Source organism: Microtus oregoni, unplaced genomic scaffold, assembly GCF_018167655.1.
Source record: "Microtus oregoni isolate MIOR12 unplaced genomic scaffold, Mior012 000012F_ref0000307, whole genome shotgun sequence".
NCBI classification, from domain to species: domain Eukaryota; kingdom Metazoa; phylum Chordata; class Mammalia; order Rodentia; family Cricetidae; genus Microtus; species Microtus oregoni.
The window spans coordinates 269,176-295,013 of record NW_024543071.1 but is presented as its reverse complement, the minus strand read 5'-3'; the positions used below and the strand labels follow the sequence as shown (position 1 = coordinate 295,013).

The 25,838-nt window shown below is 43.1% G+C and overlaps 1 protein-coding gene across 3 annotated transcripts in view; it reads left to right on the top strand.

Annotated features, from left to right (window-relative positions):
- The window catches only part of Grk5 (G protein-coupled receptor kinase 5), a 225,251-nt gene that overhangs the window by 92,330 nt on the left and 107,083 nt on the right, over positions 1 to 25,838 (top strand). Inside the window, exon 1 of one of the 3 annotated variants that reach the window (XM_041661154.1) lies at positions 101 to 136. The exons of the other annotated variants lie outside the window; for them this stretch is intronic. The gene's annotated coding sequence lies outside the window, so the exon portion shown is untranslated. Of the gene's footprint in view, positions 1 to 100; positions 137 to 25,838 lie in introns of those variants that run through there. 3 annotated transcript variants of the gene reach the window in all.

The following is a 25,838-nucleotide window of genomic DNA, read 5'->3' as shown; positions in this document are numbered from 1 at the left end:
CTGTGTGCAGCTGCCACCTTGTGAGGGTGAAGGTGGATCAGTTCCAGGTTCCGGGTCTTTATTACCTTCACAACAGGCTTGACGCTCTTGAAGGAACCGCCTGGGCTCAGCATTGATGAGACGATTTGTGCTCTTGGTCAGTGGGTTTCTGTTGTAATTTAGAAAAAAGAAAGTGGCGTATGAGAGAGAGATGCCATGTGACAGAGCTCCAGAGGAGGGATTTTTTTATTGGAGGAATGTGAATGGGAAAAGGGGGGAGGGGAGAGTGGCGACTGGCCTCTGGGGACAGGAGTGGCAGAAAAGAAAAGAGGAGAGAGAGATAGAGACAGAGAGAAAGAGGGAGAGATGGGAGGTGGGCAGTACTATTTCAAAGGTGAACATGGTGAATGTGCACAGGAGGTGCTCTTAGTGGCTACAGCTGAGAAAGCATACCCCAACCGTCAGGCCAGTACAGAGGCCCGAATACTAACAGTTTCTGCTTTTGCAATTCTTGGGATGGGGCGCTGGCAGGGGTTTCTAGATAATCTGGACTTGGGGTTTTCAGGGGCTACTATGCAGGAAGTGTGTGGGTATTACCTATCTTACCAGGCCTTTGTTACTTTCTATATTTGGGTTTCTGTATAAAACTTTATCTCAGGACTAAAATGTAAACTCCACTGTCTTACATTTTCTAGAAAGGTTTACTGGATCTTAGAAATTCAAGTGACTTGCTAAGGCAACTCTGAGGGAAATTTCCCAGACTGTAACAGTTTGCCAGAAATTCTGTGACAAAGTACCACACACTGCCTAGCTTAAAAGACAGCATTTATCACCTTGGGGTTCCGAAGGCTGGGAATTCAAGTGCAAGGTGTCATCAGGGATGGGTCCTTCCTATAGACATTCCTATCCAAGCTTCTGGAAGTTTGCTGACCTTTGTGCTGCCTTGTAGATGTATCCCCTATCTGTGCCTCTTTATCTGCATAGGTGTGTGAGTGCTTACATGTCCCTTTTCTATAAGTGTGCAAAAAGTCCTTTTGGCTCAGGCTCTATCCTAATGACTGCATTTAAAACCCATTACTTCTACGTGCCCCCTTTTCAAAATAGGGGTACATCTTGGGTTACTGGGGGCTAAGACTCCAACCTATCTTTTTGAGAAGGCTCAATTGAACCCACACCATACCTTCTCTTGGGACCCATGGTGTTCAAAGAAGAGGTATGAAAGATCTTGGTTCTGTAGGTCTAAGGTGGTACCTTCCTCCCTCTTGCAGGCCCAGGCTTATATGTTGTTACTGGGCTACAGGAATAAATGGGAGAGGATTATTTCCCTAGCCATCTTACATGGTGCTTTCCCAATTCCTCATTTTGTTGTTGTTTCAGTGATAGCAGCTGGTAAATTACTTTTCTTAAAAATATTAAACTAAGCCGGGCGGTGGTGGCGCACGCCTTTAATCCCAGCACTCGGGAGGCAGAGGCAGGCGGATCTCTGTGAGTTCGAGGCCAGCCTGGTCTACAAGAGCTAGTTCCAGGACAGGAACCAAAAGCTACGGAGAAACCCTGTCTCGAAAAATCAAAAAAAAAAAATTAAACTAGCCAGGTGGTGGTGGTACATGTATTTAATCCCAGCACTTGGGAGGCATAGGCAGGCAGATTTCTGTGAGTTCCAGACCAGCCTTCTCTACAAAGCTATTTGTAGGACAGCCAAAAACCAAACCAAACCAAACCAAACCAAAACAAATGCACTAAACTTACCACTTAGGCCTAGCTATAGTTAAGACTCTTTTTTGCTTGTTTTTTTTTTTGAGACAGGATTTCTCTGGATAGCTCTGACTGTTCTGGAATTTGCTCTGTAGACTAGGCTGGACTTGAAATCAGAGATTTTCCTGCCTCTGCCTCCTGAGTGCTGAGATTAAAGGTGTGTGCAACTACTGGGCTCATGGTTAAGACTTTTAAGCAATGTCTTCTATCTTTTTCCTTATGTTTCTCCTACACAGTTTGGTTTACTTAGTCCTCTATTGTAATGCTTGGGACTGAATCAAGGGCCTCCTGCATGAGTCCTGAAACTGATCTACACCTGCACACTATTCTCTATGTATTAATTTTTTTCATTTCTCTCCCCACCCCACTCCTTTTCTGAGTAGTGTATATGTATTTTGCATGTTTGTTGTTGTTATTGGTGATGGTGGTGATGGTGGTTGTGGTGGTGGTGGTGGTGGTGGTGGTGGTGGTGGTGGTGGTGTGTGTGTACGCACGTGTATAACTGTGTATACGGAGGCCAGAGGATACCCTCAGCTGTTATGGTTCCTCCACCACCGCCATTTAGGAAGTCCAGAGATCTTCCTGTGTTGTCTCTTCAACTCTCTGATTATAAGCACATACCAACACCCCATGGCTTTCCTTTAAAACAAAACCAAACCAAACCAAACAAGCTTGGACTCTGGAGGATCAAACTCATGCTTACAAGATAAGCATTCTACTCCAAACCCCTAGCCCTTGTTTCTTTCTTTTTTTCTTATGTGATATAAAACTATTTCCCCTGTCATTAAAACCCTTCACCATTTGTTATATTTATTAGGTATCAATGGGAACATAATAATGAACAAGGTACAGTGTCCATGTTCTCACAGTGGCTCTTCTATAGGTGGGGGCTACATCAGTGGAGTATTGGGAACTTGCCCATTACTCACAACCCAACATTAGCGAGATGTCCCTCCTTTCCCTCCCTATCACTTATATCTTGCATGTGTCTTTGTCAAGTTTTCTTGAACACAAGTCCTTGGTCATAAATGGTGTGTGTGTGTGTGTGTGTGTGTGTGTGTGTGTGTGTAGGTTAGGACATCTTGAGAAGTGGGGTCTCTTCCACTTTTGAGTTCTAAGGATTGGACTCAGGTCATCAGGCTTGGTGATAGAGTACCCTTATTGGCTGAGCTATCTTGATGGCCCTTCCCCACCCCCACCCCTAGTTTTGGCATTACAGTGTTCAGATGAAGTCTTTGCATTTCACTGAGCATTTCAGTCTTCCGACTGATGTTGAAAAGCCACAGTGATTTTATTTTCCCTTGCAGTGCATAGGATTCAGCCCAAGGCCTTGTGGATGCTAGGCAAGGACTGTGCCATTGAGCTTCTTCTCTAGCCCTCAGTGTTGTCTTTTTGAAGACTAAAATGCATTAAACTATATCAGAGCACTCTGTGAAACATTCTCTCTGCTGCCTTCAGCTCCTCTGCAATGTTTTGTGTTCACCTTCATACTTGTATCTGCAGACACTGTTAACCTGACCCATGAAAGGGTGTAGTAGGCAGATGACATGTGATCAGCCTCTATCCCTCCAATTCCCACTCCTATCCCTGCTGTGTTCCAGGACCCAGAGAGTTACCAGGTGGCAGGGTCAGGCCTTTAGCAGTGACTCCTGGAAAGCTAAATCATGTGGCATTCTTCTCCTTTATGTAACCTGAATGGAACCTTTTCCCTCAGCCCATTGGGCCCCTCAGATCTCCATTTACTAACTCAGCAGGCTTGGCAGCCCTGGGTGGTATCTCTAAGCCCATCTCATCATCCTCTTGCCTCCAGGTGGGAGACTCCTCATCTACTATACACATGAAGGTGATAGCCAATCCATCCACTAGCCTGTAGGCAGCTTTTACTCTAGGCACTGGGGCTGCCCAGGTTGGGAAGATGAGTAGAAAACACACTTGACACTGGTTCATAGCAAGGGCAGTTAGACAGGTATGATGTATAGTCTCAGAACCAAGAATCAGAGGAATAGCAAGGAAAAGGATCAGAGAGCCAGGAGGGTGTTAGTTGAACAGATGAGAGGATAGGAAACTCCTAGGTCCTAGTTTAGCATAGTTAGCACCATCTAACTGGGTGATTCCTGTGGAAATATCATCTCTACTGCAACACTCCATGGACTTGAGGCTACTTCCCAGTTCTGCCCCAGGGATAGGGACCTAGAGATGCAGAGAGAACAGTGAGTTACTGAGTTACAGAGCTCTGCAAAAACAAGGCCTAGGTTCAAACACAGCCCCAAAGCAAAGTCATCTCCATGCTGGCTATGATTTCTCCAGGGATATGGATAGCCTTAAGCATATTTGGGAGGTCACTATCCATACTCCTTTGGTGAACCTGATGCAGAAAGCCAAGTAGATTAAAGATATACTGATGAGGCCACAGGCATCATCTGTGAAAGATTAGCTCAGCTCTGGTAGCTTTTGAAGTCACATGTGTGGTGAGAGGAGATGGCTAAAGAGTGCCCTGAACAAAGCAGGCTGGACATTCAGGACTATGAGAGGTTCGTTTACTTCCCTTTCAGATATTTATGATTGGTCTGCTGTGTGCTCAGGAGGAAGGGGCATAACTCATGTACATAGACAGGACCACATGTTTTCCACTTCTGATGACACTAACCCCAAGGTTCAGGTGGCAACATAGGACACAGAGCAGCTAGAATTGCTTCCCACCTGCAGCCAGGACAGTGAAGATGATACCAGTCATGGGATGCCTGTGGCATCACCTGCCAGAATTCTCCAGGCTAAAAACTGTTCTGCTGCCCACCTGTCTCTCCCCCGTTCTTTCCAGGACTGGCTTCTCGCTCCCCTGCTGTTTGTTCTCTCACCCTTTTTTTCCCTGAAGGGATCCTTGGAAGGTGGCAGATGGGCATGGATGCCATCCTGTCCCTTTGCCTGCATTCTTTGCTACCCCACCCAGGAGTCTGACTCAAGGCTATTCCAAGTGAGGCCTGCATGGTGAGGTATTTCTATAAACCCCAGCTGATAGGAATCAGACAAGTGTGGGATGTGGAGGAGGCCCCTCACGTCTCATGGTCCCATTGGCTGGCCAGCCACAAGATTCTCTCTCCTAGGGCTGCTGGTGTCTTTTGTCACCATCTGATCAAGAGAGGTATAGCTCTTAACCTTGCTTACCCACTGGTATATGAACTTCCCACCTTCTCTTACCAGGAACCCCTCTTGGATTCCTGTCTCCCCACAGTGTTTCTGCCAGCCTCACTGGGTAGAACCCTCAGCATCCCTGTCACTGTTGATTGGGTCTCTTCTCTTTTCTATCTCATCGTCTTTATACTTGCCAGCCTACAAAGATTATTGCAGTAGTCTCTCCACTCATCTTCTGTTTCTAATTTTTTTATCCTTTTTCCCTTCCTCCTTCCCTTTATTCCTCTTTTTTTTCAGTGTGTATACGTATTGCATTAGTGCGTGTGTTTGTGCATGATTTTTTTTTTTAATAATTTTTTTATTAAGAAAAGAAGAAAAAAAACATAAACAAAAAACAAGTTTCCACCTCCTCCCAGCCTCCCATCTCCCTCCCCCTCCTCCCACCCTTCTCCCCCTCCTCCCACCTTCTACCCCTCCCCCCACTCCTCTCCCCCTCCCTCTCCAGTCCACAGAGCAGTCCAGGTTCCCTGCCCTGTGGCAAGTCCTAGGTCCTCCCCCCTCCGTCCATATCTAGGAAGGTGAACATCCAAACTGGCTAGGCTTCCACAAAGCCAGCACATTAAGTAGGATCAAAACCCCGTGCCATTGTCCTTGGCGTCTCATCAGCCCTCATTGTTCGCCATGTTCAGAGAGTCTGGCTTTATCCCATGCTTTTTCAGTCACAGTCCAGCTGGCCTTGGTGAGCTCCCAGTAGATCAGCTCCACTGTCTCAGTGGGTGGGTGCACGCCTCGTGGTCCCGACTTCTTTGCTCATGTTCTCCCTCCTTCTGCTCCTCATTGGGACCTTGGGAGCTCAGTCCAGTGCTCCAGTGTGGGTCTCTGTCTCTGTCTCCATCCATCACCAGATGAAGGTTCTATGATGATATGCAAGATATTCGTCAGTATTGCTCTCGGATAGGGTCATTTCAGGTTCCCAGTCCTCAGCTACCCAAGGAACTAACTGGGAACCTCATGTTGGGCACTTGGGAGCCCCTCTAGGGTCAAATCTCTTGCTCACCCTAAAGTGGTTCCCTTAACTAAGAATTGTGGTTCCGTGCTCCCCTATCCACCTTTCCTTTATCCCAATTCTCCTGATTCCCCAAGTCCCCCCTCCTTCCCTTCTACCTTTTCTCTCCCCATCTCCCCTTACCCCCATCCCACCCCACCCCCAAAATCCTAATTTTCTCCCCGGCAATTGGGTCTACTTCCCTTAGCCAAGAGGATAACTATATGTTTTTCCTTGGGTTCACCTTCTTACTTAGCTTCTTTAGGTTCACCTATTGTAGACTCCGTGGCCCTAATTTATGGCTAGAAACCAATTATGAGCGAGTACATCCCATGTTCATCTTTTTGGGTCTGGGACACCTCACTCAGGATAGTGTTTTCTATTTCCATCCATTTGCCTGCAAAATTCGAGAAGTCATTGTTTTTTACCGCAGCGTAGTACTCTAGCGTGTATATATTCCATACTTTCTTCATCCATTCTTCCATTGAAGGGCATCTAGGTTGTTTCCAGGTTCTGGCTATTACAAATAATACTGCTATGAACATAGTTGAACAAATGCTTTTGTCATATGATAGAGCATCTCTTGGGTATATTCCCAGGAGTGGTATTGCTGGGTCCAGGGGTAAGTTGATCCCGAATTTCCTGAGAAACCGAAACACTGACTTCCACAGTGGTTGCACAAGATGGCATTCCCACCAGCAATGGATGAGGGTACCCGTTCCTCCACAGCCTCTCCAGCAAAGGTTATCCTTGGTGTTTTTGACTTTAGCCATTCTGACAGGTGTAAGATGATATCTCAAAGTTGTTTTGATTTGCATTTCCCTGATTGCTAAGGAAGTTGAGCACGACTTTAAGTGTCTTTTGGCCATTTGAACTTCCTCTGCTGAGAATTCTCTGTTCAGTTCAGTGCCCCATTTTTTAATTGGGTTAATTAGCATTTTAAAGTCTAGTTTCTTGAGTTCTCTATATATTTTGGAGATCAGACCTTTGTCTGTTGTGGGGTTGGTGAAGATCTTCTCCCAATCAGTAGGTTGCCTTTGTGTCTTATTGACTATGTCCTTTGCTTTACAGAAGCTTCTCAGTTTAAGTAGGTCCCATTTATTCAATGTTGCCCTTAATGTCTGTGCTTCTGGGGTTATACATAGGAAGCGATCTCCTGTGCCCAGCTCCTGTAGGGTACTTCCCACTTTCTCTTCTATCAGGTTCAGTGTGTTCGGGCTGATATTGAGGTCTTTAATCCATTTGGACTTGAGTTTTGTGCACGGTGATAGATAAGGGTCTATTTTCATTCTTCTACAAGATGACATCCAGTTGTGCCAGCACCATTTGTTGAAGATGCTTTCTTTCTTCCATTTTATACTTTTAGCTCCTTTATCGAAAATCAGGTGTTCATAGGTTTGTGGGATAAAATCCGGGTCTTCTATACGATTCCATTGGTCGACTTCTCTGTTTTTATGCCAGTACCACACTGTTTTCATTACTGTAGCTCTGTAATAGAGTTTGAAGTCAGGGATGGTAATGCCTCCAGAAGATCCTTTATTGTATAGGATTGTTTTGGCTATCCTGGGTTTTTTGTTTTTCCATATAAAGTTGATTATTGTCCTCTCCAGATCTGTGAAGAATTTTGATGGGATCTTGATGGGGATTGCATTGAATCTATAAATAGCCTTTGGTAGAATTGCCATTTTTACTATGTTGATCCTCCCAATCCAAGAGCAAGGGAGGTCCATCCATTTTTTGGTATCCTCTTCAATTTCTTTCTTCAATGCCTTAAAGTTCTTGTCAAATAGATCTTTCACTTCCTTGGTTAGATGTACCCCAAGATATTTTATGCTGTTTTTGGCTATTGTGAATGGTGAAGCTTCTCTGATTTCCCTCTCTGCTTCCATATCCTTTGTGTATAAGAGGGCGACTGATTTTTTGGAGTTGATCTTGTATCCTGCCACATTACTAAAGCTGTTTATCAGCTGTAGGAGTTCTTTGGTGGAGTTTTTGGGGTCGCTTATGTACACTATCATATCATCTGCAAATAACGAAAGTTTAACTTCTTCCTTTCCAATTCGAATCCCCTTGATTCCATTATGTTGTCTTATTGCTATTGCTAGAACTTCAAGCACTATATTGAAGAGGTATGGGGAGAGTGGACAGCCTTGTCGTGTTCCTGAGTTAAGTGGGATGGCTTTGAGTTTCTCTCCGTTTAATTTGATGTTAGCTGTCGGCTTGCTGTATATAGCTTTTATTATATTTAGGTATGACCCTTGTATCCCTAATCTCTCCAAGACTTTTAACATAAATGGATGTTGAATTTTGTCAAATGCTTTTTCAGCATCTAATGAAATGATCATATGGTTTTTTTCTTTCAGTTTATTTATATGCTGGATTACATTGATAGATTTTCGTATGTTGAACCAGCCCTGCATCTCAGGAATGAAGCCTACTTGATCATAATGGATAATTTTTCGGATGTGTTCTTGGATTCGATTTGCCAGTATTTTGTTGAGGATTTTTGCGTCGATATTCATGAGTGAGATTGGCCTGTAGTTCTCTTTCCTGGTTGAGTCTTTGAGTGGTTTTGGTATCAGAGTAATTGTGGCTTCATAAAAGGAGTTTGGTAATGACCCTTCTGTTTCTATCTTGTGGAATACATTAAGGAGTATAGGTATTAGATCTTCTTGGAAGATCTGGTAGAATTCCGCATTGAAACCATCTGGTCCTGGGCTTTTTTTGGTAGGGAGGTTTTTGATAACCTCTTCTAATTCTTCGCGACTAACAGGTCTATTTAGATTGTTCACCAGGTCCTGATTTAACTTTGGTATATGATATTTATCTAAAAAAGTATCCATTTCCTTTACATTTTCCAATTTTGTGGCATATAGGCTTTTGTAGTAAGATCTAATGATTCTCTGAATTTCCTCTGTGTCTGTGGTTATGTCCCCCTTTTCATTTCTGATCTTATTAATTTGCAAATTCTCTCTCTGCCGTTTGATTAGCTTGGATAGTGGTTTGTCAATCTTGTTGATTTTCTCCAGGAACCAGCTTTTTGTTTCATTGATTTTTTGTATTGTTTTCTGTGTTTCTATTTTGTTGATTTCAGCCCTCATTTTGATTATTTCCAGTCTTCTACTCCTCCTAGGTGAGTCTGCTTCTTTTTTTTCTAGAGCTTTCAGGTGGGCTGTTAAGTCTCCAATGTGAGCTTTCTCTGTTTTCTTTAAGTGGGCACTTAGTGCTATGAACTTTCCTCTTAGGACTGCTTTCATAGTGTCCCATAAGTTTGAGTATGTTGTTTCTTTATTTTCATTGAATTCCAGGAAGACTTTAATTTCTTTCTTTATTTCTTCCTTAATCCAGCTATGGTTCAATAGTTGACTGTTCAGTTTCCATGACTTTGTATGCTTTCTGGGGGTAGCATTATTGTTGAATTCTAACTTTAATCCATGGTGATCTGATAAGACACAGGTGGTTACTAATATTTTTTTGTAACTGTGGATGTTTGCTTTGTTACCGACTATGTGGTCGATTTTCGAGAAGGTTCCATGAGCTGCAGAGAAGAAGGTATATTCTTTCCTATTTGGATGGAATGTTCTATAGATGTCTGTTAAGTCCATTTGATTCATTACCTTCACTAATTCTCTTATTTCTCTGTTAGGTTCCTGTCTGATTGACCTGTCCATTGGTGAGAGAGGAGTGTTGAAGTCTCCTACTATTAGTGTGTGCGGTTTGATGGCTGCCTTGAATTTTAGCAATGTTTCTTTTATGTACGTGGGTGCTTTTATATTAGGGGCATAGATGTTCAGGATTGAGACTTCATCCTGATGAACTGTTCCTGTTATGAGTATAAAATGCCCCTCTCCATCTCTTCTGATTGATTTAAGTTTAAAGTCAACTTTGTTAGAGATTAGTATGGCCACACCTGCCTGTTTCTTAGGACCATTTGCTTGATAGGCCTTTTCCCAGCCCTTTACTCTGAGTAGGTGCCTGTCTTTGTGGTTGAGGTGTGTTTCTTGTAAACAGCAGAATGTTGGATCCTGTTTTCTTATCCAATCTCTTAGCCTGTGCCTTTTTATAGGTGAGTTGAGTCCATTGACATTAAGTGATATTAATGACCAGTGGTTGTTAACTCCGGTCATTTTTTTTTTTAGTCGTAGAGTTTGTGAGTTTCCCTTCTTTGTTTTGTGTTGGTGAAGGGTCTCTAGATGTCTGAGGTATTGTGGTCATTGTTGGACTCCTTGGTTAGTGATTTTCCTTCAATTACTTTCTGTAAGGCTGGATTTGTGGCTGCGTATTGTTTAAATTTGTTTTTATCCTGGAAAATTTTATTTTCTCCATTTATAGTGAATGAAAGCTTGGCTGGGTATAGTAATCTGGGCTTGCACCCATGGTCTCTCAGTTTCTGCAGTACATCTAACCAGGACCTTCTGGCTTTCATGGTTTCCATGGAGAAGTCAGGTGTAAGTCTGATAGGTTTACCTTTATAAGTAATTTGGCCTTTTTCCTTTGCAGCTCTTAATATTCTTTCCTTATTTTGTATGCTTTGTGTTTTGATAATTATATGGCGAGGGGATGTTTTTTTTTGATCCAGCCTATTCGGTGTTCTGTATGCTTCTTGCACCTTCATAGGAAAATCTTTCCTTAGGTTGGGAAAGTTTTCTTCTATAATTTTATTAAATAGATTTTCTGGACCATTGAGCTGCCCTTCTTCTCCTTCTTCTACTCCTATTATTCTTAGGTTTGGTCTTTTTATTGTGTCCCATATTTCCTGAATGTTTTGTGATGAGAGTTTGTTGGACTTGCTGCTTTCTTTGATCAGTGTGTTTATTTTCTCTATGGTATCTTCAGAATCCGAGAGTCTTTCTTCTATCTCTTGTATTCTGCTGGTTATGCTTGTTTCTGTAGTCTCTATTCGTTTACCTAGATTTTCCATGTCCAGACGGCCCTCTGTTTGTGTTTTCTTCTTTGCCTCCATTTCAGTTTTCAGGTCTTGAACTGTTTCCATTATCTGTTTGATTGTTTTTCCTTGGTTTTCTAGGGTATCATTCACTGATTTATTCAATTCTTCAAACTTTCTGTTATATTTCTCATCCATTTCTATAAGGGCGTTTTTTACATGCTGTTTAAGGGTGTCAATCACTTTCATGAAGTCAATCTTTTCTCCTTCCTCTTCATTAAGGGGTTCTTGTCCTCCCGTTGTGAGGTCGCTTGTTTCTGGTAGCTTCATGTTGCTTTTCAGCTTGTTGGGCGAATTCTTGCCTTGACGTCGGCCCATCTCTTCTTCCAAATGCTCCCTATGGATCTTCTTTTACCGGATTAGGTCTCCTTGCCTACCAAACGCTGTCTCTCCCCAATGTTGGCTCTCCCAATGCTGGGTCTCCCCAATGCTGGGTCTCCTGGCGCCGAAAGATCAGGCCTCCCTGCTGGTTGGGCAGCTCGCAGACAAAGCGCCTACCCCGCTTGGTGCAGGCAGGCCACAGAAACAAAGGAACTGCTGCCCCCCGGGAGCCCCGGCTACTCGGACTCAGCGCCCAGATAGGCTGGGCTGGGCGATGCCACGCGCCAAAAGAGGGCAGTGGGGGCGAAGTGGGGAGGGGTCTGGACGGAAGCTGGGTGGGCCAGGAAGAAAGAGGTAGCACCCGGGGAGTAGAGGCCCTGCAGAGAGCCCAAACAGGACAGGGGGCCAAGAAACCCCCGAGCTCCCCGTCCCAGGCTGGCGCCGTGGGCCAGAAACTCACCCCAATGCTGGGTCTCCTGGCGCCGAAAGATCAGGCCTCCGTGCTGGTTGGGCAGCCCTCAGACAAAGCGCCTACCCCGCTTGGTGCAGGCAGGCCACAGAAACAAAGGAACTGCTGCCCGCCCGGGAGCCCCGGCTACTCGGACCCAGCGCCCAGATAGGCTGCGCTGGGCGATGCTACGCGCCAAAAGAGGGCAGTGGGGGCGAAGTGGGGAGGGGTCTGGACGGAAGCTGGGTGGGCCAGGAAGAAAGAGGCAGCAGAGAGCCCAAGCAGGACAGGGGGCCAAGAAACCCCCGAGCTCCCCGTCCCAGGCTGGCGCCGTGGGCCAGAAACTCACCCCAATGCTGGGTCTCCTGGCGCCGAAAGATCAGGCCTCCGTGCTGGTTGGGCAGCCCGCAGACAAAGCGCCTACCCCGCTTGGTGCAGGCAGGCCACAGAAACAAAGGAACTGCTGCCCCCCGGGAGCCCCGGGTACTCGGACCCAGCGCCCAGATAGGCTGCGCTGGGCGATGCTAGGCGCCAAAAGAGGGCAGTGGGGGCGAAGTGGGGAGGGGTCTGGACGGAAGCTGGGTGGGCCAGGAAGAAAGAGGCAGCAGAGAGCCCAAGCAGGACAGGGGGCCAAGAAACCCCCGAGCTCCCCGTCCCAGGCTGGCGCCGTGGGCCAGAAACTCACCCCAATGCTGGGTCTCCTGGCGCCGAAAGATCAGGCCTCCGTGCTGGTTGGGCAGCTCGCAGACAAAGCGCCTACCCTGCTTGGTGCAGGCAGGCCACAGAAACAAAGGAACTGCTGCCCCCCGGGAGCCCCGGCTACTCGGACCCAGCGCCCAGATAGGCTGCGCTGGGCGATGCTACGCGCCAAAAGAGGGCAGTGGGGGCGAAGTGGGGAGGGGTCTGGACGGAAGCTGGGTGGGCCAGGAAGAAAGAGGCAGCAGAGAGCCCAAGCAGGACAGGGGGCCAAGAAACCCCCGAGCTCCCCGTCCCAGGCTGGCGCCGTGGGCCAGAAACTCACCCCAATGCTGGGTCTCCTGGCGCCGAAAGATCAGGCCTCCGTGCTGGTTGGGCAGCCCGCAGACAAAGCGCCTACCCCGCTTGGTGCAGGCAGGCCACAGAAACAAAGGAACTGCTGCCCGCCCGGGAGCCCCGGGTACTCGGACCCAGCGCCCAGATAGGCTGCGCTGGGCGATGCTACGCGCCAAAAGAGGGCAGTGGGGGCGAAGTGGGGAGGGGTCTGGACGGAAGCTGGGTGGGCCAGGAAGAAAGAGGCAGCAGAGAGCCCAAACAGGACAGGGGGCCAAGAAACCCCCGAGCTCCCCGTCCCAGGCTGGCGCCGTGGGCCAGAAACTCACCCCAATGCTGGGTCTCCTGGCGCCGAAAGATCAGGCCTCCGTGCTGGTTGGGCAGCCCGCAGACAAAGCGCCTACCCCGCTTGGTGCAGGCAGGCCACAGAAACAAAGGAACTGCTGCCCCCCGGGAGCCCCGGCTACTCGGACCCAGCGCCCAGATAGGCTGCGCTGGGCGATGCTAGGCGCCAAAAGAGGGCAGTGGGGGCGAAGTGGGGAGGGGTCTGGACGGAAGCTGGGTGGGCCAGGAAGAAAGAGGCAGCAGAGAGCCCAAGCAGGACAGGGGGCCAAGAAACCCCCGAGCTCCCCGTCCCAGGCTGGCGCCGTGGGCCAGAAACTCACCCCAATGCTCTGTGCATGATTTTTGAATGTGTGTGGATGCACCTATGAATGGCTGTAGGTACATGTGTGTGTGCGCATACATGTGGAGGTCCAAGGTTAATGTTGGGAATTGACCTTCATCACTCTTCCACCTTATTCACTGAGGCAAGGTCTTTTAATCAAATCCAGAGCTTTCCAATGTCTGGTCTTGCTAGTCAGCTTGTCTTGGGGATCCCCTGTATACATAACACATAAATCTTAAAAAAAATTCTAGGTAGAATCCCTGGCAGAATACCATACCCACCCCCTAAAAAAATCTTCCATAATTCACTTCCAGCAGGCTCCCAAAATGGTGCACCAACATGGGCCAGCTATATCCACATAAAACCTGAGAGAGCTTGGAAAAAACATTCTAGACACACACAAAAAACAGAGTTTAGCACAGATTCTTAGTAGCTGCATTTTTTTTTTCGGATGGGCTCTGTCTGCTGGCAGCAAGCAGGGGTGCTGGGGCTCCTTTAAGAGAGGTCTTCCTGACTCAGCATTGACAGCAAAAACTGTGTGGCTCCTTTAAGAAGGCTTTCTGGTTTGTGCTAGTTGCATGAACAGCTCTTCACAGATCACCTCCCCCCAAAAATGCTTCACCCAATAAAAAGCAGGAAGCAGTTTGGAGAGAACTATGCCAAATTTCCTGAATATTGTTTATAAATGTTTGTTTACTTTTAAAGGGGGATATGATATAGAGATGAACACTTTGCATTGGTATGAATCTTGGTTTATTAAGACAAATTTAAGGTCCATATATATATTTATATATATTTCTGCTTGTTGAAATACGGAGCAGCGAGCTGTGTCCCGCCACCCGGCTAGCTTTACCCGAAATAATTACAAGTAAACTGTATTCTTTTAAACACTGCCTGACCCATTAGTTTCAGTTTCTTATTGGCTAGCTTTTACATATTGATCTAACTATTAATCTGTGTAGCCCACGAGCTGGCTTACCAGGAATGATCTTAACCTGCGTCTGTCTGGAGTGGAAGAACCATGGCGACTCCCTGACTCAGCTTCTTTCTCCCAGCATTCTGTTCTGTTTACTCCGCCTACCTAAAGGATTGGCCTATCAAATGGGTCTAGGCAGTTTCTTTATTAATATGAAATCACTCCCACATCATCTGCTCTTGATTAAGGTATTGTGTTTGTGAAGCTCATTTAAAAATGAATATGTATCGTTATTGGAGCATGTACAGCACGGGTGCATCTATGTAGAGAAATTATGTAAATACATTTTTAAGGGACCCTTCTATTTAAAATAAGAAATATAGGTTAATAGATAATCATTTATAATAGTTAAGCTTGTAGTCATGTTAGTTAGCTTTTCTAGGTATATAGAGATATATTTCAGATGGATAGTTAGTCTTTAAACCTTTCAAAGACTAACAGAATATAATATGGCATCTAAAATGTGTTAAAAACTTAGGATTTCAGCTGGACCTGGACTGAACGAGCATGTGATCAAACCGGACTCTCTGAATGTGGCTGACAATTGGGGTTGACTGAGAAACCATTGATAAAGGCACTGGGATTTGTCTCTACTGCATGTCCTGGCCTTTTGGGACCCAGTCTATTTGGATGCACAGCTCCCTAGGCCTGGATGTAGGGGGGAAGGCCTTGGACTTCCCACAGGGCAGGGTTCCCTGCCCTCTCTTAAGGAGGGAGGGGAGGTAGGAAAGTGAGTGGGGGAGCAAGAGGGGAATGGAAGGAGAGGAGGAAGTGTAAATTTTTGAATGGAAAAAAAAAACCAATTATCTATAATGGTTTAAGCTTACATGTATTGTTATTGGAGCATGTACAGCACGGGTGCATCTATGTAGAGAAATTATGTAAATACATTTTTAAGGGACCCTTCTATTTAAAATGAAAAGCCTTGCAATGAATGCTTTTTTTGAACACATGTAAATTTCATAGAATAAAAATATGTCTAAAAAAAAGAACTTAGGATTTTTCATGGCAATGAGACACATCTGTTCCTGGCAGCACCAATCTACTTCAAGAAGATGATGGGCATTGAAGAGGCTCCTTATGGAGTTTGTTAGTCGTTTGGGCAAGAAACTGCTCTTGCCTGGACTGCTTGATATTATGCTGTATAAACTGGACATTCAGGAACCACAGAAGAATGACTGCTGACCTTGCCTAAAGAAGGTGAGACAGTCCTTCAGGGATCTTGCTTCATGAGAAAACTGCCAGACATTTTCCAGGACACAGAAGAAAGCAACTGATGAACTTTGCCAGTAGAAGGCATAAAAGATCTTCAAATTTCCTGCTTCATAGGAAAGTCTGCCAGACACTTTGGACTGTAGACTGAAGATAGGTGCCCACAATGTTACAGAAGAACTTTGGGTAACTGTCCAGGCAGCAAGATGTCTCTGTCAATTCCAGAATTTTGCAAGTTGCTTGCAATGCACTTTCTTTTAACTTAGGTAATATTATATCCTTCTGGGGTCTTTGATGGAGTTGAAGAATAGATAGTTATAGTTTTCCTTAGTTGCGATAAAAGATAAAGTAGTTATAAATATTGTAACTATAATTCTTGCTTGATAACTGTTTTGTTTTATGCAGTTTTGCCATGTTAAAGTTAAAACCTTCCTTTTATTTATGCAGAAAAGGGGAAGTCATGTGTGATACCCCTCTGTATGCTGTGAATAGCATTGATTTAAAGAATCTGTTTTGGGCCTATTGCAGTTCAGAGTAGGGTAATGTAGGAATTCCAGGCAGATAGAGACTAAGACAGATATATAGCCACAGAAGGAGAAAGACATCTCTGGGAGCTTGCTTGAACCTTGCCGTGTAGGCTACGACTTTGTGATTATGCACAGATTAATAGAGGTGGGTTAATTTAAGATACAAGAGGTAGCTAGCAATACGCTTAAGTGATTAGCCAAGAAGTGTTGTAATTAATACAGTTTGTATGTAGTTATTTTGGGTCTGGGCTGCTGGGAAATTAACAAGCAGCCTCTGCCAATACAGGAATCTGAATTCCAGTTTTTTAGACAGAAGTTTCTGTCTTGCTTGTCATAGCCATTCAGTCCCAAAGAAACAGAGGCGTATATTGATTATAAACTGGTTGGCTTATCACCTCAGACTTATTATCAAGTAGCTCTTACAACTTAAATCAAACAATAATTCTTATCTATGTTTAGCCATGTGGCTTGGTACCTTTTCTTAGTAAGACATTTTCATCTTGCTTCCTCTGCTTCTGCATGTCGGCTGTGTCTCTGCCTTTCCTCCTCCCAGCATTCTCTTAGTTAGTTGTCCCACCTATACTTCTTGCCTGGCTATTGGCCAATCAGTATTTTATTAAACCAATACGAGTGACAAATCTTTACAGTGTACAAATGCATTATCCCAGAGCACAGTTCTTATGCTTTCACAACAAATACCTAACTGCTGAACTATGTCTCCAGCCTGTAGCTGCAACCCCCTTTTCTTTTCTTCTGTTTCTTACTGTCTTTATATTCAGAAAGTTTTGACTTCTCAAAGATGTCAAAGTGGAGGCTCCTGACATACATAAGTCCTATGCCTGTGGTTCCTTTCCTACATCTTCTATCTACACTCTGTCTGGTTATGTCTCAAACCAGTTTGGTTGACTACTCTGCACCAGGGGCTGGTTTGTGTTATATGTTATTCTCTCTCTTCTAGAAGAGTCTGTAGAGTGATATGAAACAGATTGGCCTCCTCAGCTTTATTCATGCTTCCCCAGTGAATATTATGTGGTATGCCATTTTGACACATATATGCCAGTGTGTGTGTGTGTGTGTGTCTTTCTCTGTGTGTCTCTATGTGTGTTTTATGTGTGTGACTGTGTGTTTGTGCACACATGTTTGCATGCATATGGCCGCCACTATACTGGCTGTGCTGAAGAGTTGCTGGCTGTTTTGGATCCTTCCACTTGCACATATCTGAGGAGAAATGACTCATAACCTAGAAGATCAGCAAGGGAGGGCAGTGGGGCATTGTAGAGGGCCTGGGAGAACCAATCTTTTGGCATTTTTTATATGATAGTGTCTTCTATCAATCCCATAGGCCATGGGTTAAACAGGCTTGGAGATTTTCCAAATATTTATAGTTTCTGCTTTCTAACTCTTAATCTTCAGCTAGATCACTCTGGGCTCTTTTACACCCTTCCTTGCTGGACAATGAGGCCCAGCGGTACTCACTAAAAAAGGCCTTTCCTTCTAGGACATAAACTTTCCCAGGGTGGCAGAGACTGCTTGGCAGAAAAAGTCAAGGAACCCTCCTAGCTGTTTCCTTGGATCTTATAAGATCCTTACTGTGCAAATAATTGATCACTTAGTCACACTTAACTATTGAGACCAGCAGGTGATCTTTTCACTCTTGTTTTTACAAATGAGGCTCTGAAATTTTGCCTCAGTTGCCCACTTACGGGCCCTGCCTGGTTGGCCCCAGGTCCCAGTTGCTTTTCAGATCACTGTCAGTTTTAACCTGAGATTTGCTAATCCAGGCAAGCTGATTTTCTTTGCTGCCTGGTGGGTCTCCTGCCCAGATCAGGCTCCATTTGCATGTAGGTCTCCAATTCTCTGCTTCCTAGCACTTCCTAGTACACCTGACTCATTTCTTCAAGCCTGCATTTGGACACAGGAAGATGAGGTGGTGCTAGAAGTGAGTTGCTTTCTTGTCTGAGCTGGTATGAATTTGCCAAATCAAACATGTAATAAATGCCAAAAACCATTTTACACAGTTGCTTCTTAATGGACCAAGCCCATAATTTTCCATCGAAATGATTCCATTGCTCAAAAGTGACTCTGACACAGAAGCTGGCCACAGTATCCTCGTCACAGATTACATTTTATTTGAGCCAAAGTCACTGCAACTCTACGTAAGGAACATGCTACCTGATGGAAATCCTGCCAACAAACATTTTTAGCTGCCCATGTGGTGCAGAGTGCTTTCTGAAGGTTTTCTTTGTTTGGCTGAAAAAGAATGCTTGTTTTGTGAAGTCCCTGCTGGGTTTCACTGGCTTTGCCAGGAAACCATGAAATGAATCAAATCTCACCACAGCAAAAGCCGTTTGGGTTTCACAGATGCATTTGTAGGAACAATTGCAGATTCCTCCATAGACAGCTCACTTCTAGCATGTAATTTTGTGTGTGTATGTGTTTGTATATTCACATATGCACACTGATGTAGATGTGGAGGCCAGGGGATATGCTTAGGAACCTCAGGAGCTCTTCTTTTTTTATTTTTATTTTTTTAGGTCAGGACCTCTCACTAGCTTGAAATTCATGGTTCAGGCTAGGTCAGCTGACCAGTGAGCTGCATTGATCCTCCTGTCTCTTCCTCCCTAGTTCTGAGATCACAAATATATGCCACCCACATTCAGCATTTTTTTTTTAAATTTTTTCAGCATGAGTTTTTGGGATTGAACTATCTCCAGACTCTTAGCGTGTAATTTTTGATTAGAGCATGCATCAGGCCTAGTGGAAGAATTTGGGCAGTCTGGAAGGAATTTGGCTGGGTCTTCTGTCCAGGTCTATAATTTGACTGGGCAAGAACATTCAAGCACTAACTAGGCAGATGTTTAGTGTTCTTGTGTTCCCGAGTCAAGGATATTCACAGAGATAAGTGATGAAACTTGTAGTTTCCTACTCAGTGCCCATGTCAGAACTATAGGGGTGGCAATCACACCTCTTGGGGTGAGAGATGATTTTGGGTGGTTTAGCAGTGACTGAATATATTATCCATTTGTTTTAATGTACACTATAAGAAAGGAAATCACAACTACAGCATATATGTTACAGCTGAGAAAGGCTAAGTTGATAGGTATGAAGGGGTCTTCGTTAAAATCCAAAATAAAGAAAGATACCAAGTCAGAACCCTTTCAGACGGTTTAACAAGAGACAAGTTCTTAAGTCAGCCTCTCCTCATAGTGCGAACAAAGAGTTTGCTCTCACAAACTGAGAAGATTAGCTTGTTATTTGGCAGTGTGATCCTATGGCACCACCTTGTGTGTCATTGCTAGCATCTTTCAATGTAGGACATGACCATAGTGTGATGGTTGTCACAGTTGTATATTTTGACTTTGAAGGTGGCTCATGTGTGATTGATATCTGTAAAAGATGTTCAAGTATGTCTCATGTAGGTAGGATCTTCACTTGTGTTATCATCTAATCGTCAAGAGGTCTTGGACCATCCCTACTGTGAGCTGAGTTGAGGAAACTGAGGCTCATAGATGTGACATGTGATTATTACCTGAGAGAACTTGGATGGAAGTCAGACCAGCTTATTTCCTGATTCTAAACTCTTAACCACCATGCCACAAAGAAAGAATTGATTCTTTCTGTCCTAGGATATACTCCCGGCAAGCTTCTTGGGTGAAGTGACTGTGGGTAAATGGTAGGGTGTAGTGAGGGTTTATTGAGGCTAACATAGAATGTTATCTGAATGTAGACATGTGATGGTTTGAAATAAAATGACCCCCAAAGGGAGTAGCACTATTATTGGTAGGTGTGGCTTTGTTGGAATAAGTTCCCAAATAACCTCTTAGAGGCTGAATAGGCATTATAAATGCTTGGTCAATAGCCCAGGATTCTTACTAACTAGCTCTTATATTTAAAGTTAACCCATATTCCTTACTTACACTCTGCCACATGGAAGTATCTTTATTAACATGGTAAGTTCATCTCCTGTTCCCTCTGCATCTGGCTGGTGACTGTAGTCAGAAGCTGTTCGTTTGTTCCCAGCTGTTCAGACCCCTGAAATTACCACACAACTATATTATTTGCAGTACTGTTTGGCCAATTGCTTAAGTGTATTTTTGGCTAACTCTTATATCTTAAATTAACCCATTTCTATTAATCTGTATATCGCCATGTGGCTGTGGCTTACCAGCAAGGTTTCAGTGCGCTTTCTCCTGTGGGCGGCTACATGGCTTCTCTTTGACTCTGCCTACTCTCTCTCTGTATCTCTTTCAGTTTGGCTTTACTTTCATAAGCCATTGGCGGAAAGCAGCTTCGTTATTATCCAATAAAAGCAGCAATAAACAGAAGGACATCCCATTCCATTTCTCCCTTTCTCTTTAAATAAAAAAGATGGCTTAACTTTAACATAGTAAAATTACATAATAACAAAATAGGTATCAAGCAGGAATTACAGTTATAATATTAATATCTACTTTATCTTTTATCATAGCTAAGGAAAATTATAATTATAACTATCTATTCTTCAACTCCTCAAAGACCCCAGAATGATATAATATTACCTAAGTTAAAAGGAAGTGCATTGTAAGCAACTTCCAAAACTCTAGAATTGACAGAGACATCTCGCTGCCTGGACAGTCGCTTCTGTACCATTGGGGCATCCATCTTTAGCCTACAGGCCCATAGTATCCAGCAAACTTTTCCACGAATCAGGAAATTTCAAAGACAGTTTCACCTATATTGGCAGTTTGTTAGTCACTTTCTTCTGTGTCCTGCAGAATGCCTTGGCAGACTCTTTCATGAAGCAGGGACCCTGAAGGACTGTCTCACCTTCTTTAGGCAACTTCAGCAGTCATTTTTCTGTGGGTCTTGTATGTGTGCCACCTGCTGCTTATAAACCCCATTTAAGAGTTTGGTAGCAGGGCCTCTTAAAAGAGCCACCCAGTTGTTGCCACTAATGCTGAGTCAGGAAGCTGTGTCTCTTAAAGGAGCTGTGCTTCTGCTCACTGTCAGCAAACAGAGTCCACTGGAGAAAAAGCAGTTTGTTGACAGAGTTTCTGTCCTGCCTGGTCTCATAGCCATTCAGTCCCAAAGAAACACATAGAAACTATATTAAGTACAAACTGATTGGCCTATTAGCATAGGCTTATTATTAATTAGCTTTTACAACTTAAATTAATCTATTTCTTGTCTGTGTTAGCCATGTGTCTTGGTACCTTTTATCAGTGAGGCATTCTCATCTTACTTCTCTGTATGGATGGTGACTACAGACTTAGCCTTTTGTCATTACAGAATTCTCCTAGTCTGGTCACCCCACCTATACTTCCTACCTGGCTGCTGGCCAATCAGCATTTTATTAAAGCAATATGAGTGGCAAATATTTACAGGGTACAAGAGCATTATCCCACAGCAGCAGTTACTAAGAAGTTGAATTTGACTCCATTTTTGTGTGTTTAGAATTGCTTTTTTAAGCTTTGTTGGGTCTTATGTGGAAATTCAATTGGATGTTTTTACCTGCCCACCTGTTCACAAATAACCACTCAGAAGCATATTTTAATTACAAAATGCTCAGCCAATAGCTTAGGCTTATTATTAACTAGCTCTTACATTTTAAGTTAACCCATATTCCTTATTTATACTCTGCCATGTGACAGTACCTTTATTAGATTGTACATTCATCTCCTGCTCCCCCTGCTTCTGGGTGGCGACTCCTGACTGAAGGCGTAAATCACAAACAATGCCACACCAGTTTGGAATTATGATTAATAGGGTGGTATTTATTTAAAGGGGAAAAAACTTACAGATCACTGTCCCAGGCAACAGCCCTCTACGCAACCAGGAAGGGAGTCTAGTCGCCGGCGGAGCAGGAAGTAAAGAGAGAGAGGAGAGGGAAGTGGCTGCTTTTTTAAAGGGAGAGAGACCACGCCCCAATGGGCTGGTATCTCAGCAGCTATAGGCTGGAGGAGTGGGAGGACCTCCCGCAACACCTACCCCTTTTGTTTAAATAAGAGAGTTCTAAACCTACTATGAAATTATATACAATAAATACAAATATCCTATTCTAACTAGCTTAGGTCTTGTATAATAAATAACTTGGCCAAGTCATGAGAGAAAGTAACTACATTTATATAGTCTTCAACCCCATCGAAGATCTAAGAAGGGAAATAATGTTACCTGGGTAATTAGGAAGTTCAGTAAAACAACTTCCAAAACATGCAACAAATCACAGAGACAAGTAGCTACCTGGGCAATCACCCAAAGTCACGTTAGCAGCATTGAAGCAACCAACTTTGGCTAAGGCCTAACATAATTGACATACCATTTTCAAAGGTAAGCAACTTTTTCAAAACTATCTTACCCTGTCTTGGCAGGATATGACAGTCCTGTTTCATCCATTGATTCATGCTCTGTTATCTTTGTCAGTGGTTGAGGTATGGGCATTTCTTTGCCCCAAGGCCAGTTCTGCCAAAAAGAAAGGCTCCAGGTGGAGTGTCTTTGGTGCTCAACATTCTCTCGGGAATAGAGTGGTGTTGCCAGGAGCAATTGTGTCTCACTACCACAAAACTCTGAGTTAGATTAAAGGCCATTTTCTATAGCTCTTTGAAGAAGTTGAAGATTATCTATCTATACTGAGTATAATCTCTATATATCTAAAGAACCTGATTAGTCTAATTATAAATGACAAACTTAGATGACTATTAATCTATATAATTCTCAATATCTATCTAACTTAAAGCCTAAGAAAATAAACGACTGTGTAACAAATGAGGACAATGACCTCCAAATATAAACAATGTATAAATATACATTGCAGTAGGTAAATATATATCAATATACAAGCATTATATAAGTATCTTAATCAGAGGTAGAAATGTACACTGCAATATGGTAAATATATACAATATATATATCAATACAATATATGTCAATACATAAAAAATGTTTTAAACAGAGGTAGAAACATGCATGCATACAATAGTCAATATACTTTAACTTTGTATCAATATACAAGAATCTATACCAATATATTTCTCTAAAAACAGTAACTCACAGTTACAAATCTATTATCCCATCATCCCTCTTTTTTTTTTCAAAATGATCCCTGAGCTTATAAAATTCCTCCCCCAACCCTCAATCATATACTAATTATAATCAACCCCTAAATGATGTCCCTAAACCCAAGGGCAAACTTTACTGGGAGAGGGGATGTCGTCCTCTAGAATTACTTCCAGCTGTCATGGGGGCGACGTTCTTTCTGGGGGATCCTGTGAAAGTAAAATGATGGTTAAATTTCAAGATCAATGTCTTTTAAAATTGCCAATAGTCTCTGAGTATTTTGTGCAGGTCTGGCCAAAATGTTGTATAAGATGTGCACCATTTCAGCTAACCAAGTTGGAACTGTCTTGTGTAGCTGGTACCCAAAGCAGGTCTTGTAGTAGCGCTATCAGTATCATGATGTCATATCAACCAGGTGGAGTTGTTGTTATGGGGCCCCATCTTCTTCCTGGAAACTTCAAATGTCACTTCAGGAAAAACTCATTGTTCATTGTGAAAAACTTAAACATTAATCATATATATATATATATATATTCAATGAAAGACATGATAGATATATTCAATGAAAAGTATGATAGATATGAAGAAAAGCAAAGATGTTTTCTAAACTCATATTTCTTTCTGTCCCATATCATGGCTCTTGACATGAGACAGAAACTCCAGAAACTCTGGGTTTTTCTCTTACTAACAGGCTTGGAATTGGAGAGGGACTGAGCCAGAGTTCAACTTCAAAACCAGCTTTATAAATTTAGAAATATGGTTTAATATATTTTACTTACACAACCCATTCAGTTTTCTTGATATTTCCTATTGGGCAGGTATTTTTCCATCTGTCAGTATCCAAACATCCAGGGTCCCTTGAATTTTTCAAAGATGTTTTCCTGTGGAGATAAGAACAGAACCCTGCCCCCATTCTATATGTTTTTCTTACCACCTGTATGAATATCATCATTGTGGATGAGTTGTCATTTCTCCTTTCCAAGAGGTTTCTCCTCTTCAAATCGAAACTTTATTAATTTTGATGGTATCCACAATTTTTCTTCTCCTGTGGAAACAAGAGCAAAACCCCTTCTCCAACGTAGCACATCTCCTGGCTTCCATTGAGAGGTCAGCACATCTTTGAAATAAATCAGTTGATTTAGTTCAGCAGACTTTTCCATTATCCAATGTCTTTCTGCTGCTGTCGTTCCTTTCTCATTAGCGTTAAGAAAATTCAAGGTTAATAAAGCATTATGTAATCTATTTCTGGGGGTATTTTCGGTCCCTTTCTGTTTGTTCAGCATATCCTTTATTGTACGATTTGATCTTTCTATAACTGCCTGACCTGTAGGATTATTTGGTATATCTGCAATGTGTTTTATATTATAATGATCAAAAAAGCATTTAATTTTCTTAGATACATATGCTGGACCATTATCTGTCTTTATTTGTGCAGGTATACCCATGATGGCCATAACTTCTAATAAATGTGTGATTACTGAATCAGCCTTTTCTGAGCTTAGGGCAGTAGCCCATTGAAAACCTGAATACGTGTCTATGGTATGGTGTACATATTTTAATTTACCAAATTCCATAAAGTGGAACACATCCATTTGCCAGATTTCATTTCTCTTAGTATCCTTTGGGTTACTCCCTGCAGGCAACGGTGTTTGATTATAGAAAGAACAAGTAGGACATCTCTTTATAATGTCCTTAGCTTGTTGCCAGGTAATGGAAAATTCTTTCTTTAGGCCTTTACTATTGACATGATGCTTCTTATGAAATTCTGAGGCCTGCAACACACTTCCAATCAATAATTGATCAATCTCAGCGTTGCCTTGAGCTAGAGGACCAGGCAGACCTGTATGGGACCGGATGTGTGTTATGTACATCCGACAAAGCCTGTTCCTGATTATGTCTTGTACCTGGATAAACAATGAAGTCAACTCTGTGTCATCTGGTATAAATTCAGCGGTTTCAATATGCAAGATAACTCTTTCTGCATATTGTGAATCTGTAACTATATTAAGAGGTTCTTTAAAATCCCTTAGCACCATAAGAATGGCATATAATTCTGCCTTCTGGACAGAATTATAAGGGTTTTGTTACACCTTACTCAATTCATCTGACTTGTAACCTGCTTTCCCTGATTTATTTGCATCAGTATAGAACGTACGGGCTCCCGTTATTGGAGCATCACGTACAATTCTAGGAAGAATCCAAGAAGTTCTTTTTATGAGGTTAAGTCTACCACTTTTGGGATAGTTGCTATTAATTTCTCCCAAAAAATTAGCACAAGCTCTTTGCCACGGTTCATTGTCTTCCCATAACTTTTTTATTTCTTCAGTAGTAAAAGGCACTATAATTTCTGCTGGGTCTATACCTGCTAGTTGACGAAGTCTCAGCTTACCTTTTATAATTAATTCAGAGACTTTTTCCACATAAGTTTTTAATTTTTTACTTGGTTTATTAGCTATAAATATCCACTCTAAAATAATATCTTCCCTCTGCATTAGAATCCCTGTAGGAGAAATTCTGGAAGGCAATATGACTAGGATGCAGCTAAGATTTGGGTTCACCCTATCCACATGTGCCTCCTGTAATTTTTCCTCAATCATTGTCAGTTCATTTTCTGCTTCAGCTGTCAGTTTTCTTGGACTATTCAAGTCTTTATTACCATCTAAGGTTTTGTTTAAATGAACTATTAGATCATGTGTTATCCCAACAGCTGGTCGTAGACTGGAAATGTCTCCTAACAATCTTTGGAAGTCATTAAGAGTCTTTAACCGGTCTC